We start from the raw sequence: 19,600 nt of genomic DNA on the forward strand, positions 1-19,600 counted from the left end.
GAATGAGGCCACTCTACCAAGGCTGCTCCTCCCTGCCAAGAAGCCTTGAGGAAGTCCCCTCTGGCTCTCTGGCTGTTCCTCTAGGACAGCTAGAGGGGACTTCCTCAAGGCTCCTCCTGTGGCCCACACCTCACCTCCTGGGGTTCCCTCTGGGTAGGTAGTCTGGGGTGGGGTCCAGGCATCTTCAGTTTCTACAAGCACCTCAGGAGAGTCTGTGCACAGGCAGGATGGAGGGAGGTAGGAGGGAAGATAGAGGAGGTGGTAGCTCAGCTACCGTGAATAACGAATAAAAACTTAGTTCAGTCATTGGCAGTGATCTCGGTTTGTCACCAGACTGAGTCTGTGGTAGAAGCGGCAGTTTACAGGTGTATCTGCAGTGAATATTCAGATCCTTAGCTGAAGAAAATGAGACCCAAGAGTATCTGAAAATGTTATAAGGCATGAGAACTGGCACTGGTATCATCAGACAAGATTACAAGATTATAAGATTATAAAGTCTATATTTTAGACTATGACACTATGCCAAACATTGCAGGAGAAATACATGCCCACAATAATATTTGAGGAGGAAAACCAGTCTAACTGAGGTAGACACAGGACTACCACCAACGTGGCACCCAGCCGGTTAAACATCTTCCACAAAACTTTCCTCTGGAGAAGCTTGATGACCCTTTGACCACCCTCATAATATCCTAGTGATCACATGAGAGATTCTGCAGAACAAATTCTCTACATGGACTTGGGATCTTCCTTGTCCAGATCATTTGAAGCTGTCATACCGGAAGGGGCATTCTGTGTTGACAGCAGAATGACAACATGCCTCATTCTCTAATTTTGATCGTCTTTCATGCTGCTGTTGTGACAGAGCCAGTGTAGAGAGGCAGCACTTCCACAAGAGCAAAAGAGAGGTTTGCACAAAATAAAATCTGTATGAAGCAAGCTGAAAACAAGTTTGTTTTTCGTTTTTTTTTTTTTTTAGCTTGGAGCCGTTTTTCAAACTCTGGGAATGGGTTGCAAAATGGTTGGAAATGTAATGACATGTTTCCAGTTTTATTTTTTGGCTGGCTTCAAAACTGTAACAAGGTTTTGGAAAAAGATATAAAATTCATGGTAAAGTTTACACAAATTCTTCTGATTCAGAAATGGATACTGTAGCAATTAAGAGAAAACCCCATTTATCTGTATTTGTAAATTATACATTATAAAAATCCTTCAGGAACTGAGAGTTCTTTAAAGTTCTATTGTAGAACTTTAAAACGTTTCATGCCAGGTGGCCCTAAAGCGTTTTCAACAGTGATGACTACCTTTGTTTATATATAAAGATTACCCACTCAAATGTAAACTGCCCTAAATGACCTCAAGTTCTCATCAATATTCAAATCTCATCTTCGGCATGTTCATCAACAGCTGTATCCAAAAATCTATCTTGTGATAAAGTGTAGTCAATAAGCCCTATGCTCCTTAGAACTAAGTAACAGATACAAGCGGGAGACCAGGATGTTCAAGAATTGTCATCTCCAGTAAGTCTGTGGTCCTTCAAATCCAGTGGCCTATACTTACCACCCTTTAACAATGCCACACTAGAATTAATGAATATGTAATGGAGCTATCCTGTTGTGAGCAGCATACATGAGAAAACAAATTACTTCTTGAAGGCTACAGTAATTGGCTATGCTTTAAAGCATGAGAATTGATTATTCCAACACATGTAATTATGAAAGCTATTATAGGCATAAAATTAGCTCTTTTAAAAATGCAGCTACAGTACTACTCAATGTGACCCTGAATCTTATTTTGTGGCCACATGGAGGTATTCACACTGACAGCAAGTATTAATCCCAGACGTATAAGCGAACCTTTCAGATGACTCCAGCCACGTGACCATGAGGGATGCCAAGAGAGAACTTGACTTCCCTAGAATTGAAAGATTTTCATTAAAAAACAACAACAACAAAAAAAGTGACTGTTAAGTCTTTAGGCCATTGAGTTTGGGTGTGATTAATTATGCAATAGATAACTAGAAAACATGCATTTCTTAGCTCCCTCCTCAAATCCACTAAAGCCAGCAAATGAATAAAAAGATATAACCCAAAGGATAGAGTTCTAGAGGAGACACAAGGTATAGAAAATGTCAACCCATTTTTGGAAGATATAACATGCAGACACAAGAAAATAATCACCAAAGTGCCTCAGACGGGGATGCCAGTGAAGACACAAAAGGGCTTCTGCCCCTGGAGGCTCACAAACTGGAGGCACAGGTGTCTTGGAAGGCCAAGGTGGGACTGAAGACAGGGGGATCAGTTAGGAATCTCTGTGAGGTATCATGACATCCTAAGATTCCCTAACCCCATGATAGCAGAAAATAAGCTTTCTGGTGGGGGTATGGAGGGGCAATGGAGGGGAACAAAAGAACTAGAAGAGGCTGGGGACTCAGGGACACATGCATGGCTAAGACCAAGGTTATCATACTTAACTGAAAACAAATGGCTAAAAGTCTACATGCTCACCGGTAGAACTCTCCCCTCCACCTCTTAAGATTGACACAGACAGTTCCTACTTAGGTAACATTTAAAAAACAAAAAACATCCCTTGGAACAACACATACTCTTAAAAACAGGGATCAAGGGTCAGTGCATTTTTCTGAGAATATAACTTTCCATCCGATTCTCAAAGAGGTTCATGCCTATCTCAAAGGACAGAACTACTACTCTAAGATACTTCAGCCAAGTACAACTTGGAAGTGACACTTTTTCAAGGCCCAGAAAGCCCCAGAGACTAAAGGGGTGTGAGTCTCAGAAAAGCAGTTCAGGAAGAGGCTAGGAAATGCATTCTTGGTGTCCCTGCATTCTCATACCATTAATCCACCACAGGGAAAACAGCCTTTCTCTATTCTACTCTTGGGAAGAACAAGGGCCATTTATATAGAAGTTGAGGCCTCCCCAAATAGCCTGGCAGGCTGTGCTAGAGCTTGACTTTGACAGAGCATGGAGATGGGTAGAAGAGTTTTCTTCCTCTCACGGCCCTCAAGGACAGAAAAGAAGAAACAAGCAGAAAGAGTTACTAATAAATGTTCCACCCCTTGCTAGCCAGGCAACTTTAGAGGAATCATCCTCTCTTTGTTTAGGTCTCGGCCTATTTAGCTGTAAAAACAGGATAATACCATCTACTTCACAAGGTTATTGTAAGATTAAACAGGATAAGGTGTTAAGCATAAGGAACGTGCAATCTGCTGTTCAGACATTATATCTATCTGTCCAGATTCCACACTTTTTTTTTCTGAGACAGGGTCTTGCTCTGTCACCCAGGCTGGAGTGCAGTGGCACAACCATGGCTTACTGCAGCCTTGACTTCCCTACCTCCCCAGGCTCAAGCATTCCTCCTATCTCAGCCTCCTAAGTAGCTGAGACTACAAGGGCAGGCCACCTCCAGCTATTTATTGTATTTTAGTGGAGACAGTGTTTCACCATGTTGCCCACGCTGGTCTCAAACTCAGGCAATCCACCTGCCTCAGTCTTCCAAAGCACTGGAATTACAGGCGTGCGCCACTGTACCGGACTCATTCCATGGTTAAAAAAAGGGGGTAGGGGATGGGTGGCTAACAGCAATTACGTAGGGTTTAAAAGTTTATTTTACAACCATGTAATTGTACAAACGCTATAAACAGAAGTCAGATAAAATTATTAGTACATGTATAGTACTAAAGCATAAATTATTAAAGAAAATTTGATACAAAGTTGTACATAAGTACTTATAAAGGCAATTAAGCTTCCCCAGTCTATGGGAATACAAAAGTCGCCAGCAATTAATTTACATTACAAAAAAGGAAAACCATTATTTATGTTATCACAAAAGCAATACCCTTAAAAGTAAAAACAATCTCCACTTGATATTAATTTGAAAAACCTAGCATATCTACAACTATTGCTTAATCAAAACTTTTCATTGACTCAACATTTATCACTTAAATGCAGATGCAAAATAACCTTGCATGGCAAACATGTTTACTCTGTGCTAATTAAACTATGAAACAGTTCCTGCTCTCAAGTTTACAGACAAGTCAATCAATGATTGACTACAGAACAGACTGGTGTTACAAAAAAAAAGACCTGCCCAGGGGACCACTAGGGGTGGAGGAAGAACACCTGGGTCTCACTCACTGGGCACTTAGTGCTTTCATTTTTATCTGTAAACCAGGGGACAATAATATTAATATTGTATGAACACACTGCTACTGGGAAAAGCATTCATTCAACAGATGCCCATTACATACTCTGTACCAGGTATTGTGTTAAGGGCTGAAACGGAAGGACAAGGCACATCTTACCGGCGCTCACAGTGTGGGCAGGTGCTGAGCTAATGCACACACACAAGGGCTGGGTACTGCCAGATATATATCATCACTCCGGAGCAAGGACCTGTCTCTCTGAATGATCTCTGGCATGGTAAAACAGTTAATTGTATTTCAAAAGGTGAAACAAAACTTTTTTTTGCTTTGTTATGCATGTTTCAAATTGATCAGTGGTTCAGGCCTGGAGTATGCATCAGAATTATCTGTGACGCCCAGTGAAAGTGCTGATGCCACAGCCCACCCAAAGCTTACTGCTTCAGAACCACTGGGGACCTGGCAGTTCTGATGTGCACGCCTAGTCAAGAATCCTTTAAAGGCTGATAAAGCAATCTTGAAATCACTGTCAATGCAAAGGTGGATGCTCATTAATAAGAACTCAAAAAATAAAGTACAGCTAGTAAAAGACTTGTTTTTTGTGCCTATAAAACCCATCCAAGTGCTAGCTACTTTCTAACTAAAGTTCTATCCAAAAAGACTTGCAGTCAAAACACCAAGCCAAAAAAAAAAAAAAAAAAAAAGGCACCACAGCAGTGCTGACTTCAATGTGCAAAGGCCTTTTATGTGCTGATATTGTAAGCAATCTGTGTGCATGTGTACATATGCATCTGTTTTCAGGGAAAGAAAAGCTGTTAAAGCCAATTAAGGTTATGAATTCTTTTTTTTTTTTTTGAGACGGAGTCTCGCTCTGTCGCCCAGGCTGGAGTGCAGTGGCGCAATCTCGGCTCACTGCAAGCTCCGCCTCCCGGGTTCACGCCATTCTCCTGCCTCAGCCTCTCCGAGTAGCTGGGACTACAGGCGCCCGCCACCACGCCCGGCTAATTTTTTGTATTTTTAGTAGAGACGGGGTTTCACCGTGGTCTCGATCTCCTGACCTCGTGATCCGCCCGCCTCGGCCTCCCAAAGTGCTGGGATTACAAGCGTGAGCCACTGCGCCCGGCCATGGGTTATGAATTCTTGCTACTACTTTTAATATTAAACCTTTAAGTGAAAATTTATTGAACACTATTACAAATGTGGCAAACTGACATAGCTGGTTTACTGCACAAACTTTAATGTCAAAGGGATTAGATCAGAGCCCCAGTCTCACTTATTGGACCTGTAACATTGTGCAGGACACCTATCTGGGCCGCAGTTTCTGCACCTCAAGAAAATAGAAGTAACTGCTTCATTTTAAAGAGCTTTTAAATGAAAGAAATGAGAAAACTATAAACCAACATCGAAGCCTGAATTATTGCTTAGTATTTAAAGTCTAGTACAATTGCAATGTTTTTAATAAAAAAACTCATTTATAGGTGAATTTTTACAGTGTATCTAGAAGCAGCATTTAACATTAAAAACTTAATATTTGAAAGAGTACACAACCAGGCAGGGTGCGGTGGCTCACGCCTGTAATCCTAACACTTTGGGAGGCCAAGATGGGAAGATCACTTGAGGCCAAGAGTTCGAGACCAGCCTGGTCAACACAGTGAGACCCCAACTATTTTTTTTTGAGATAGAGTTTCACTCATCGCCCAGGCTGGATGCAATGACGTGATCTTGGCTCAATGCAACCTCCGCCTCCCGGGTTCAAATGATTCTCCTGTCGCAGCCTCATGAACCAGCTGGAATTACAGATGCCCGCCACTACGCCTAGCTAATTTGTTTGTATTTTTAGTAGAGATGGGGTTTTACCACGTTGGCCAGGCTGGTCTTGAACTCCTGACCTCAGGTGATCCACCCACTTCACCCTCCCAAAGTGCTGGGATTACAGGTGTGAGCCACCATGCCCGGCCAACGCCATCTATTAAAAAAAGAAAGAAAAAGAGTACACAACCACAAAGCACTGGGCCAAATGCATTGTTCCCATGCTTGCAAGGATTTACCATCGAAATATTAGGTTGGTGCAAAAGTTAAATTTCCAGACTGCGAATTTTAAATCATTGTAACTACGCTAAAACATATTCTATTAATCAAAACAGGAACCGTTACAATCAACGCATTTTTGCCAATGAGAAATGTTTATTTATTCCTGTAGCATAAAAATCCGTGCTTCAGGATTTGACGAACTCTTGGAAAGCATTTTCTGCATCCTGCTGAAGTGTCTTCCCTGCCAAAAGTTGTCAAGATGCTAGAAGAAGTGGTAATCAGTTGGCGAAAGGTCAGGTGAATATGGTGGATGAGGCAAAACTTCGTAGCTCAATTCCTTCAACTTTTGAAGCATTGGTTGTGCGACATGCAGTCAGGCGTTGTCGTGGAGAAGAATTGGGCCCTTTCTGTTGACCAATGCCGGCTGCAGGCATTGCAGTTTTCGGTGCATCTTATCAATTTGCTGAGCATACTTCTCAGAAGTAATGGTTTTGCCAGGATTCAGAAAACTGTAGTGGATCAGATCGGCAGCAGACCACCAAACAGTGACCATGACCTTTTTTTGGTGCAAGTTTGGCTTTGGGAACTGCTTTGGAGCTGCTTCTTGGTCCAGCCACTGAGCTGGTTGTTGTATAAAATCCACTTTTCATTACATGTCACAATCCGATTGAGAAATGGTTTGTTGTTGCGTAGGATAAAAGAAGACTACACTTCAAAACGATAGTTTTGATTTCCGCTCAGCTCATGAGGCACCCACTTACCAAGCTTTTTCACCTTTCCAATTTGCTTCAAATGCTGAACGACCCTAATGACCGTAGAATAGTCAACGCTGAGTTCTTCTGCAATTTTTCATACAGTTCAATGATTGCTCTCAATTGGTCGTTGTCAACTTCCCATGGCCCGTATCACGTTCCTTATCTTCAAGACTCTCTTCTTTGCAAAACTTCTTAAGCCACCACTGCACTGTATGTTTGTGAGCAGTTCCTGGGCCAAATGTGTTACTGATGTTTTGAGTTGTCTTTGCTGATGACCCATTTTGAACTCGAATAAGAAAACCGCTCCAATTTGCTTTTTATCTAACATCATTAGACAAAAAGCATATTCTAAAATAAACAGCAAGTAACAAGTCATTAGCAAAAAAAATAAAGTGAGAAATACGTATTAAAATGATTCACATTTATTTAAGAATGTATTCCAATATCAAACAGCAAATTTCAACAATGCAAAAACGCAATTACTTTTGCATCTCAGGCACATCACTTGACCTTTCTAGTTCTCACCCACTTCACCCCTAAAATCGGAAAATCTTTCTGCAAGAAAAAAATTTGACCCCATTCCCTTAAGGCCCCTTCCAATTTCAAGAGCTGTGCTTTACCATGACAAAACGAACCTAGCTCTTTTCCCAATTTTGCAACGTGAGAAAAAGGAAGAAGGGGAAATAGGTGTTTAAAACATTTCTTACCAAATAGAAATATTATAAGATTATGGAAAGAAAATACTAAAAGCTGGAGTCATCCTGATAAAAACCCAAATGGATACTGTGTGGAAAAAAAAAAGTTAACCCATCCATTCTGGAGTCAATATTTATTCTTAATAAGCAAGAAAACTGAAGAAAAAAATCAGTTAGTACAAGATCTACAGCCTGTAGCCTAAACACTTCAAGGCATTTAGGATAAATAAGCGCCTGCACCTTCCCAGGCAAGTCAAAACCACAACATAAAAGAGAGAAATATGTAAGGAAAACCTACAGCCCAAGAGTTTAAGATCAAGACAGGCCATTGTCTTCAAATAAACTTAAGCAATGCTGCTAAAAGCTGTTTTACACATCCCTACCTATTACCATGTACTACTTTCAAATCTCGAGGAGGAGGGGCATGGAATTACACAAGATCTGGATCGTATGTTTACTAAGAAACCAAAAATTATAGGTTCTGGGGCGTTTCAACACTTCACCTGAGATGGCCAGAGCGGGCGCACCTTTAGACCTTTAAAAGCTAAATTAAAAACTATCAGTACCGAGGAAGGGCCGAAGAGCTCAATACCCATCCAATATAACCTCCACTTCCGACCTACAGACGCTCTGCTGAGCGGCTGGGCGAATCCGTCGCGCCAGTCAGGGCCCGGCTTCTTCCATCAACAGACACTTTACGAGCCTTCCAAAAGCCCTGGCTAAGCGAGAAGCCAGGGTGAAGGCCGCCACTGCGAGGACGGTTCCCACCCAGCTGCGAGAAGCTCGCGGTTCCCCGAGGGGCGGGCCTGCGACCGGATAACCGTGCGCGACGTCCACGAGTTTTTAGGATGACCAGCTCTTCAGCCTCTAGGCCCCGACGCGGGCGGCATTTAAGCCCCATATCCGCCCGCCCGGCCGCGGCCGACGGCAGCTACGTAGCAGCCGCCGCCGCCGCCGCCACCGCCCGGGGCCCCACAGCACACGGGCCGGATGGACCGAGCGCCGGCCGCGGCGTTCCGGTGCGCGCGCGCGCCTCAGCCAATCGCGTGCTCGCCCGCCCCCCGCCGCCGCGGCGAGGCTGGCGCTGGGAAGAGGAAGAAGAACATTCGCCCTCCTCCTACCAGCGCGCGGGCGGCGGCGGCGGCGGCACCGGGGTCACGAACTCTGACCTTTCACTGACAAAAACAATAACAAACCCCCCCTTCTCCGCGACCCCGGCGGCGCCCCCGGGCCCGTCCCCGCCACCCCGCTCCCACCTCGGCGTCTCGTCTTTCGCCCGCTGCCCCGCGAGCCCGCGGCCCCTGGGCTCCCGCCATCCGCCGACGCCGGGAGCCCGGGCTCCCCGCGCCCTGCCCTCCGCGCCGGGGGCCGCCCGCCGCAGACACGGGACCCGCTTCGAGGCCGCTTTGGCGCCAAATCCTGAGGTAAAATTGAAAGAGGGTCGGGCGGGCTCGGGCTGGCGGCGGAGGGGGCGGGCCTGGAGCGCGGACATGGAGGCGCCGCAGCGGCGGCTGAACCCGACCCTTTTACCTTTGCCACGGGGTGGCGGCGGCGGCGCCCGGCGCTTTGCATAGTGGGCCGGGCCGCTACCCTCCCCTCCCCGCCCGCGGCCGGGCGAAGCGAGCGGGTTCCCCCTGACCGGCCCGGCCGGCGCAAGGGTGGGGGCGGAGGGGGAATGGCCGCGGCCCCGCCTCACGGTTGGCCCTCCGCCAGCGCCGCCATTTTGTTCTCGATGGAGATGGCTTCGGCTGGGCGGGCTCCCTTCCTTCTTATCCTCCTCCTCCTCCCTCCTGCAGTCCCTTCTTCCCTCTCTCCCGGGCTTTTCACCCCTCTGCTTCTAGTCAGCCTTTGGCGGCCGTCGCAGCCCAACCGCCGTTTTTTTTGAAGGGGAGGGTAAAAGAAAAGGAGGAAGGCGGGTGCGAGGCGCGACCTCGTGAGCGACGGGTGGGTTGACCAATTGGCGCCCAGATAGGAGGGCCGGGGCCTGTGGCACCGCCCCCTAGGCTTTGCTGATTGGCTGAGGCGGAAGAGGGTGGTCCTTATGGGGCGCGGGAGCCCTGGCGGGGCGGGAGTAGAGGCCGGGGCGCGGAGTGGGGCCGGGTCGGGGGGGGGCGGGGCCGGGGGCGGGGCGAGAGGGGCGCGGCAGGGTGGAGAGGCCGGCGCCTGGTCCTGAGTCCGGAGGTTGGCTGCTTCCCTCCGGCTGGAACGCGTCCCGAAATGAGTATTGAGGAGCAATAGTAATAAAGGTGATGAAGCATTTCGAGTCCACGATGCGCTCTCGTGGGAAGAGGTTTTCGGAACCAGGACACTTTTCAGGGCTCCTGCTCGTTATTTCCCAGCGGCCTTGGCGAATCCCATAATGAGGCTCAATTTTATCAACTGTAAATGGGGGGCATGGGCATTCTTGCCAGGCCGGACCTCCCTTCTGAGCATTATTTGTGGGGCTCTACTCGGAAAATGGAGTCAATGCTAATTTGCGAGCCTCAGTCACTTGAAAATGGTGTTATTGTTAAAAATGGGATTACAGCCACCAGGAGAGGCCCGCGTAAGGATATTTGGGGTTTGAGAGAGCACAATTCGGGGTGATTCTCTTCTCATTCGTTCGCTGAATACATGTTGACTTAGTTTTTTAGGCACTGGGGATACATCTGGAGAACTAGCTGTACAAGACCCCTGTCCTCACTAGAGTTGGAGGCTGGGGGGTGAATAGACAAAGAAATAATTCCAGAGAGTCATAAGTTCTGTGGAAGAAAAGAAGCCAAATGACCTGCTGAGGAAGACCTGAGGCATTAATTTAGATGGAATGGTCAGGGTGGCCTCTCTGAGTAAGTGATGTTTGAACAGAGGAACCCAAGGGAGGAATGGCATTCCAGACAGGACAGCCCGTGTAACGGCCCTGGAGGAAGAGCATTTGATGTGATCCAGAACTGGCTGCTTGTGGCTGGAGAGCTGGTTGAAACTAGTAATTGTCCATTATCCCACTCTGTCTCCAGGCCAAAGGCTGTGAAATATAGCAACGGTAGTGAGGAACAAATCTTCAATATAATAAGAAAGTCGAGGAAAATACAGCCTTCATATGAATTACTGATGAATACGTGACTGTGGAGGAGGGCCTCAGAAACTCACTTTACTTCCAGATTCAAATCCTTCGTCAGCCTCTTACATACATTTTCAATTCATCAAATATTTCCTGAGTGCTACGAATACTCCAGGCACTATGTGCTAGGCTGGGAATACAAAAATGACTAAGACACTGGTCCTCAAACGTGTGAATATGATTGATTTATTTTTTTTTTTTGAGACCAGGGTCTCACTCTATCGCCCAGGCTGGAGTTGAATATAATTCTCTGTAAGTTCTCTCTCTTTTTCTCTCTTGAGATAGAGATATTTATACACATACATACACAGACATAAAATGTTTTAGTGTTGTGGTTAGCTACTCTCAACTTTTACTAGCAGTATGATTTTGTGTAAGCTACCTTTCCTAGCCTCACTGTCCTCATCTGGACAATAATAGAACCTTCCTTTCTGAACTGAAGATTAAATGAGTTAATGTAGATAATAGAGCTTAGAAAAGTGCCTGACATGTAGTAAATACTGTGTAAATAGAGTTATTGTTGTCATTGTGAAGTACTAGTATAGACATTGGACTAATTAAGTGATATAAACAATAAAATTTTTATGCATTGTGGTGTAGGGGCAAAAACAAAATAGATTCGAACACCGAGATTCTAGTTTTGGCTCTGTGCTTTCAGCTAGTTACATGGCATCCAGGACAAAAGTTTGGAAAACAAAATAGTGGAACTAAATAGTACTAACCAAAGTATAGAGTGCTTTATGATTTACAAAACTCTCTTACAGGCAGTATGTTACAGGCAGTATGTTGTTCAGGCTCCACTAGAACCCACGTAATGGCAGAGGCTTCCTGCTCCATGTTTAAAAACCTTTCCAAGGCTTTTCATTATTTTCTTATCTGTGGTACTCCTAGCTTCCTGTGCTCTAGACACACTGGCCTACCTTCAACTTCCTTGACCAGTGTAGCTTACAGTGTAAGCTTACCCCCCACCCCCACCCTACCTCGGATATTGGCCCAAGCATCACTTCTTCAGGGAAGTTCTCCCTAATTCCCATTGCCAGTCTAAATCAGATTCTGTTTGTTTCTTTTCTTTATAATCTTTATCTCACTTTATATTACACACTCTATTATGTGATTATTTGATTAATGTCTGTCCTTACCACACTGTAAGCTGTGAGAGCAGGAATACATTTTGTTTACCATTACTTATCCAGCACTTAGAAGAGTGCCTGGCACTATTTGTTGAATGAATTGTTGATAATTTATGATGTCACTGATAACTAAGTTGCTGTACATTGATGGATACCTTTTATGTGAGCCTCTTTGGCAATTCAGATAGCACTGCCAGCAATAATAAGTCTGTTATGGTATTTGGTTGAATTTAGGAAGTGATTTCTGACAGATATGCCACTTCCTGGAGACATAAATATGGATAAAATGACCCATTTCAATAGTTTTTCCCACTAATTTTTTTATGATTGAATTACAAGTTTAACTACATGAAAGTTAATAAGTTCGTATGTGAAGAAATAAATAGCCCACCCGGGCGCGGTGGCTCACGCTTGTAATCCCAGCACTTTGGGAGGCCGAGGTGGGCGGATCACGAGGTCAGGAGATCGAGACCACGGTGAAACCCCGTCTCTACTAAAAATACAAAAAAATTAGCCGGGCGTGGTGGCGGGCGCCTGTAGTCCCAGCTACTCGGAGAGGCTGAGGCAGGACAATGGCGTGAACCCAGGAGGCGGAGCTTGCAGTGAGCCGAGATTGCGCCACTGCAGTCCAGCCTGGGCGACAGAGTGAGACTCCGTCTCAAAAAAAAAAAAAAAAAAGAAAGAAATAGCCCAAACATAATCATGTTATTTACTTTAACTGAAGAAACAAAGCACCAAGCTACCATGATTTTCTTGAAATCAAATATTCTGATTTTTGTCTCACCATCACAGGGGATTGGAGAGAAGGAACAAGCCTCCAGTGGGTTCGCAGGGAATTGGGAGCTGAAAGTCTCTGTAGCCATTAATTTGGGATATTTATCTTTCTAAAGATAAATTGATTCATTTAATGAAATTATTGAAAATCACCTTTTAATTGCTTTACCAAGGTTAAAAGCAAATTTTGTTAAGTATACGTCAAGTTTCTACTCGAAAGTGTAGTAAATAAAACATTTGTATTAACTTATTTTATATTGTAAAACTTTTAAAATAAGATATTGTTATGGTATTTTAAAAATAATAATAGTTTAACTGTTTATTTTTGGATTTTTTTTTTTTTTCTGTCTTGCTCATAGATTTTTGGTATCACTTGTTCAGTTCCTTAAGCTAATTACTCAGGGTAACCAAAGAACTGCTTGCTAGTTTGGTAAAACAGCTGTATATTGTCTTACAGCATTAAGTTATTTATTACTTTCAGTAGTTGTATTCACAGTGACTTTGAAGTTTTGTTTTCATGATCATTCTTTTATAGAAAATCCCTGTGTGTAACAACCTCCTCACTTTATGAGGATGGCTGGAAGTTTTTTTTGTGTGTTTTTTTTTTGTTTTTGGGAGTCTTGCTCTGTCACCCAGGCTGGAGTGCAGTGGCGCGATCTCGGCTCACTACAAGCTCTGCCTCCCGGGTTCATGCCATTCTCCTGCCTCAGCCTCCCCAGTAGCTGGGACTACAGGCGCCCGCCACCACGCCCGGCTAATTTTTTGTATTTTTAGTAGAGACGGTGTTTCACCGTGTTAGCCAGGATGGTCTCAATCTCCTGACCTTGTGATCCGCCTGCCTCGGCCTCCCAAAGTGCTGGGATTACAGATGTGAGCCACCGCGCCCAGCAGCTGGGAAGTTTTTAGCATCTGTCTCCAAGGAGTGACATGGCAGGGCAGTGCAGTGACAGAGCTTGGGCTATGAAGGCAGAAAGGCCTGGCTTCAGAACCTGGAGTTGGTAGCCTCTCTTGAGGCTTATAATTCCCCATTTGTCAAACAGGGAGGTGGGAGCCAGCATTGAGATTGTGGGCCAGGGATAGTGGATACTTGTTTGAATGACTTTGAGAACAAGAGAGGTGAGTCTTTGTGGAGCAGCCCTGTCTTCAGCCGTGGCACTGAGCCACTGGTCTCCTGTGTCTAGCTGCCTGAGTGTCTCCGCATATCGAGGGCCCTCCGATGGGATTTTTATTGTTGAGTTCTCTTACCTATAAGCCATATGCTCCTTTAGTCCCAAACCATCTCCTATACAAATATCATCTTAATAAATACCACATGGGGGGGAGTCTGTGAAGGAATCCTAGAATCTCAGAATTGGAAGTGCTCTTAGACCTCAAGTCCAGCCTCATACTTGATGTAAGAATCCCCTGGTAGATTTTTGTTTACCTCTTTTTACTTTATTGCTAATTATGAGGGCCTTAAGTGATGCCTTTTTTCTTCCCTGTGTGATCATCATCTTTAACCTAATGGATACATTTGTGCTCCTGTTACACATTGTAAAAGATATGTTCTTCCTTATTCGTTGGAGGTTTGCTTGCCTTCAACCTAACATGCCAGAGGCTGAGATTCCCTGTCATTCTCTCCCATCTTGCCATTGTTTCCCCATATCCCACTACTGCTAGCCGAGGTAGCAGGCCTACTCCGCTTGCTCGCTTCAGGTCCTGAGTGCTAGAGAGTAAAGCAGCAGGAGCTCTATACCAAAAGGAAGAACTGCCCGGGAACAACAGCTCAACTAGCACAGCTCAACAATGATGAGGAGCAGGAATGACTAGAGGGATGAAATCCAGATCAGGGCATTGGCGTAGGCATTTGTTAAAGGGACAGTAAATGCAGATGCAGACCCCTGGTATCTGGAAGTCTTAGAATAGAAGGATGGGAGGTGAATTGTTAAGGACAGAAAGGGAATAGGCTAGCTCAGACACTTAACCGTTTTTTCTGAGTTACCCTTGGACTTCAGTTGGCCTGTAATGATAACAGTCAGCCTCAGAGGCAAGTGTGATTTTTTAGGGGCAATAAAAAGTACCTCCTTCACTGTAATAAGAGGCCTGAAGTCCTTTAATAGGAGGTGAAACTTTCTATTCCATAATTATTAACAGTACCTCCAAAGATTCTAATCCCTGAAATGTTAACATGTAGATGAAGAGGAATTTCATTCCAAGTGCCCAAGTGTAAAAGAATATTTCCCCCTGTTTGGGTTAGTGAGAGGTGTGAGAAAAGGTCTTGGGGCTTGGAAAATGGGGTGACTGCTGCTGAAAAGTGAAGAGGAGAAATGAGAGGCTGGTAGGGCTAGACTCAAGCTTGAAGGCTTCCTGGTTTTACAGGGAGCCGCTTTATTTACCTTTGTTGTTCATATATTGATAAAAGCTATGCAGGGGAAAAAGTTTCCTACCTGACTGCCCACCCATGTTCCTTAAAAAGAAAAATTCACATACGGCTAGGCGTGGTGGCTCACCCCTGTAATCCCAGCACTTTGGGAGGCCAAGGCAGGCGGATCACGAGGTCAGGAGTTCAAGACCAGCCTGGCCAACATAGTGAAACCCCGTCTCTACTAACAATACAAAAAATTAGCTGGGCGTGGTGGCGGGCGCCTGTATCCCAGCTACTCGGGAGGCTGAGGCAGGAGAATTGCTTGAACCCGGGAGGTGGAGGTTGCAGTGGGCCAAGATCATGCCACTGCACTCCAGCCTGGGCGACAGTGCGAGACTTCATCTCAAAAAAAAAAAAAACAACTGAGGCTGGATGGCTCTTGAGAAGTTACACAATACTAGCGGGCTTCATGCTGCATTTCCCCCAGTGGTATTTGTTGTATAGTGAATCTGATTAGGTATTATTTCTAGAACATTTTGGATATGTCATTTGTACCACACTCGTTCTTGTCCCCTGTCCCACCACTATGGTGTCTGTAATGCATCTTTTTATTAGGTTGATAAGATGACTAACCCTGGAATTGAAAAAATCATCTTTTAATTGATTGCTTTACCAAGACTAAAAGCAGATGTCACAAAGTATATGTCAGCTTTTAACTGGAAAGGCTAATAATTAGACTGTGTTGTTGACTTATTTTGTATAATACAGATTTTTAAAAATAAAATAAATTTATAATACATGTTTTTTCTAAAGAAATGATGTACTTTCTCGAGAATAAAAATTAAAAATAGATAAAAGTTAATTTTTAAAAATAGTAAAATTTTCAAACGAAGAAAAGATAGCAGTACATCAAAAGGCATGTGTGAAAATGTTCATAGGAGCACTAATCATAAGGACTCCAAACTAGAAACAACCTAAGTGTTCATCAGCTATAGAATGGAGAAATAAATTGGGCATAGTCGTACATTAGGATACTGTACGACAGTGAAAATGGATTCTCATGGTTATTACAAAATAATGTTTGGCAAAAGAAGCCAGACACACCAAAAAGTGTATTATAAACAGTGCAATAATATTATAAAGTAATGCCAATGGTATAAAAGTCAGGAGAGGGAAGAGAAGTTAATGACTATGGGAAGGGGTGTGAGAGGGACTTTTGGGGGTATTGATAATGTCTTGTTTTCTGATCTGAGTGGCATTTACATGTGTGTTCTGTGTATTCAGTTAGTGAAAATTCATCAAACTGTTCATTTATGATTTGTGCCTTTTTTGTTTTTTGAGATGGAGTCTCCCTCTGCTGCCCAGGCCGGAGTGCAGTGGTACGATCTTGGTTCACTGCAATCTCTGCCTCCCAGGTTCAAAGGATTCTTATGTCACAGCCTCCTGAGTAGCTGAGACTACAGGCGTGTGCCACCATGCCCAGCTAATTTTTTGTATTTTAGTAGAGACAGGTTTTCACCATGTTGCCCAGGCTGGTCTTAAACTCCTGAGCTCAGGCAATCCACCCACCCCGGCCTCCTAAAGTGCTAGGATTACAGGCAGGGGCCACCGAGCCTGGCTGATTTGTGCCCTTTTGTATTTGCGGGTCGTAGTTAAGTAAAAAGTTTTACTTAGTAAAATTGTTCTCACTATTTTAATTAATGTGATTATTGTGTAGGTTAAGTTTTAAGGGAAGAATGCGTTCAAAGTTCTAAAAGAACTGCCATGGTACTACCTAGGTGGAGCAGCCTCAGAAATTTCTGTTAGCAATACTGAAACATAAGTCACATATTAGGACTTAGTGGTTGCGTGTTATCAGTTATTAAATGATCCAGCTTATTGATGTAAGCAATTTGTTCCCTTAGATAATTCTTTCCTGTCACTTTTTTTTTTCATTCCCTCCTTGACTTCCTTTTTTCTGGGAAATTATTTTGAAGGGCACTGTGATCTAGAGGGAATGTTGCGATTTTAGAGTCAAAGAGGCCTCAGTTGGAATCCTAGCTCCATCGCTTACTAGCTGGATGATTTGAAACGAGTTATAAGTGCTGAGTCTCAGAAAAAACTTCCATCTTCATTGGTGAGCTAATATTACATACTCAGAAGGTATGCTAAGGATTAAATCATGCCTAGTTTGATTTAGAGCACATTGTGGATGTCCAGAGAATTTATCCTGCTTTCCTTCCATCCATCTACCCTGGCTCTTATTGATAGATAGGAAGAAAGTCCACATCACCCTTACGCTTGGGCTCTTGGTAGGATGAGAAAAAATCATCCACAGTATGTAGTGACTTTTTTAGGGGAGGTATCCACACAGAAAATTGTAGAACTGCCCTGATACTATAAATATATAAGAACTTCATTTAGGTGAAAGCCACTTCTCTTCCCTACTAGTCACTCACCCAACCTTGCTACTTCTAGCATATACATATCATTGCTGCCCTTTTTTACAATTGCTTTGAATATGGAAGAAACAACTTTCCTATGAAGGGTCACAATGGAAAAGAAATTACCTGACCCTAAAGCTAAGTAAACTTTGAGTCTAAATAAATAATTGGCTTTCCATTCACAGGAAGTATACCTAAACTTAACCTTAGAGGCATCCCAGTGAGTATCTTTTCTGTTGATGAACATTTGTATTACACTAAACCTGCCACTTGAATTCCATTTTCTACTTTCAAGTCTTGATCTACGATTGCAAGTTTCAAGCTATGCATTTCTTATTTTATATCCTCTCTCAGGCTAAATCCTTCCATTTTTATTTTCCCATGAATATGAACAGACTTCTAACAATCAGAATAATAAGACTTATACTGAATACCTTGTACCTATCAAGAGTTCTATGCCCAGTAGTATTTTGCAAGTAGTTATTAGGTGTGGGTTTATTTTTAAATATTTGTAAGATTTTTTTTCCTAATTTAGCCCCATTGTTTTGCCCAGTTGTACAGTTTAACAGGGCGAATTACAAATGCTTTGTGTGTATGTTTTATTTTTTTATTATTTATTTATTTTTTGAGACAGAGTTTTACTTTTGTTGCCCAGGCTGGAGTGCAGTGGCTCAATCTCAGCTCACTGCAACCTCTGCCTCCCGGGTTCAAGCCATTCTCCTGCCTCAGCCTCAGACAGCTGGGATTACAGGCATATGTCACCATGCCTGGCTAATTTTGTATTTTTAGTAGAGATGGGGTTTCTCCATGTTGGTCAGGCTGGTCTCGAACTCCTGACCTCGGGTGATCCGCCTGCCTTGGCCTCCCAGAGTGCTGGGATTACAGGCATGAGCCACCGCCCCTGGCTGTGTGTGTGTTATACTACTTCCATGTGTATACAAGTTAAATTTCACGTGAGCCTTATGTCAAAATGAGAGACCTATTCCTAATCATAATACACATTTTACAGTTTGAGTTACTTTCAGATTTCTTTGAGAAAGCAAAAGTGGCACCATCACCTTTCACCAATAATAGCTACCATGTGTTGCATTTATATGTCCCAAGCACAACGCATACACATTTAAGATCTAATCTTCACTATAACCTCATATGGTCAGTATCTGAGAGATCAGCTTAGTGCCTGAGCCCCAGAACCCAATATAGTTGTTTAGCTAAGGAATACCAAGACAGTAGATACTTTGCATGTTTTATTTATAAGCCATGTAACATAAATATGGATGATTTGAATCAGTTGATTGTGGAGGGAAAGGCAGCTTCACTCATTCCTGTTAATGAAGGCAGCGTCTCCTTGTCCCAGGACTTGTTCATTGTTACCTGAAACTGGAGATTCAGGTGTTTCCAGAGCCCAGCTTTTCACCGCAGTGAAGTCTGTGCCCTACTTCACTATAGAAACTCTGGTTGCAAGGTTTAGTTAGCTATCACTTTGTGAGCCTGGAAGAGCTAATTCAAAGTCATTGTTGTGTTCTCTGCTTCTTTGTTGTTGATGGGGTGATATCGATCGACTTGGATTTGAAAGAATTTCTTATAAAACCTGTCACATAAGGCCAACCAAGTATGATTTACTACTATCATTCTATGGTCTGTATTACAGTTTTTTTTATTTTTTTAGAGATAAGGTCTCACGATGTTGCCCAGGCTGGATATGAAATAGTTTTTATATACTGTGCCCTGTTGTCATTTGTGTGCTATCCAGGAAAAACACACTACTTTAAGAATCCGCCCTCATCTTTAGACTTTACTATTGCTACCACTTCCTAACTGGCCTCCCATCTACAGTCTCTGTCTTTTCTATCATTTCCACACTGCAGTCTAAATTTTTTTTTTAAGATCCAGATATGAGTGCATCATTTTTCTGCCAAACTCCTCATAATTCTCTATTGTCTACAATGCCAGCCTCTCTCCTTCTCTGGTCTCTGTAATAATTCCACACCACATTGCCTGCCATTCCTCAAATATGCCATTCTTCCTCATACCTGCCAGTTTTGTATGAGCTGTCCTCTCTGCTTAGAACTCTCTTGTCATCCATCTGTCTTTCCTTGCTAAATTTCCACTCTTCCTTCAAGACCTAGTTTAAATAATTCCTCTCCTGTAACGTTTTCTTTGGTTCTCACAGGCGAAGAGAAATGTGT

General features: G+C 43.6%; 1 protein-coding gene and 1 long non-coding RNA gene across 8 annotated transcripts in view; one reads left to right on the forward strand and one right to left on the reverse strand.

Annotated features, from left to right (window-relative positions):
• Nucleotides 1-3,610: 3,610 nt before the first annotated feature.
• LOC116466776 (uncharacterized) lies at nucleotides 3,611-8,601 on the reverse strand. Its single transcript, XR_009213075.1, has 2 exons — nucleotides 8,210-8,601; nucleotides 3,611-7,296 (listed from the first exon to the last, which is right to left on the reverse strand). It is a non-coding gene; the product is annotated as an uncharacterized LOC116466776 (long non-coding RNA).
• NR2C2 (nuclear receptor subfamily 2 group C member 2) overlaps nucleotides 8,514-19,600 on the forward strand; it is a 103,241-nt gene continuing 92,154 nt past the window's right edge. The window contains exon 1 of one of the 7 annotated variants that reach the window (XM_032149803.2): nucleotides 8,514-9,067. The gene's annotated coding sequence lies outside the window, so the exon portion shown is untranslated. Of the gene's footprint in view, nucleotides 9,068-9,814; nucleotides 9,890-10,410; nucleotides 10,997-19,600 lie in introns of those variants that run through there. The other 6 variants (XM_032149804.2, XM_058437314.1, XM_058437315.1 and 3 more) reach the window with 6 other exon arrangements.

Source organism: Hylobates moloch, unplaced genomic scaffold (genome assembly GCF_009828535.3).
Source record: "Hylobates moloch isolate HMO894 unplaced genomic scaffold, HMol_V3 SCAFFOLD_4, whole genome shotgun sequence".
Taxonomy (NCBI): Eukaryota; Metazoa; Chordata; class Mammalia; order Primates; family Hylobatidae; genus Hylobates; species Hylobates moloch.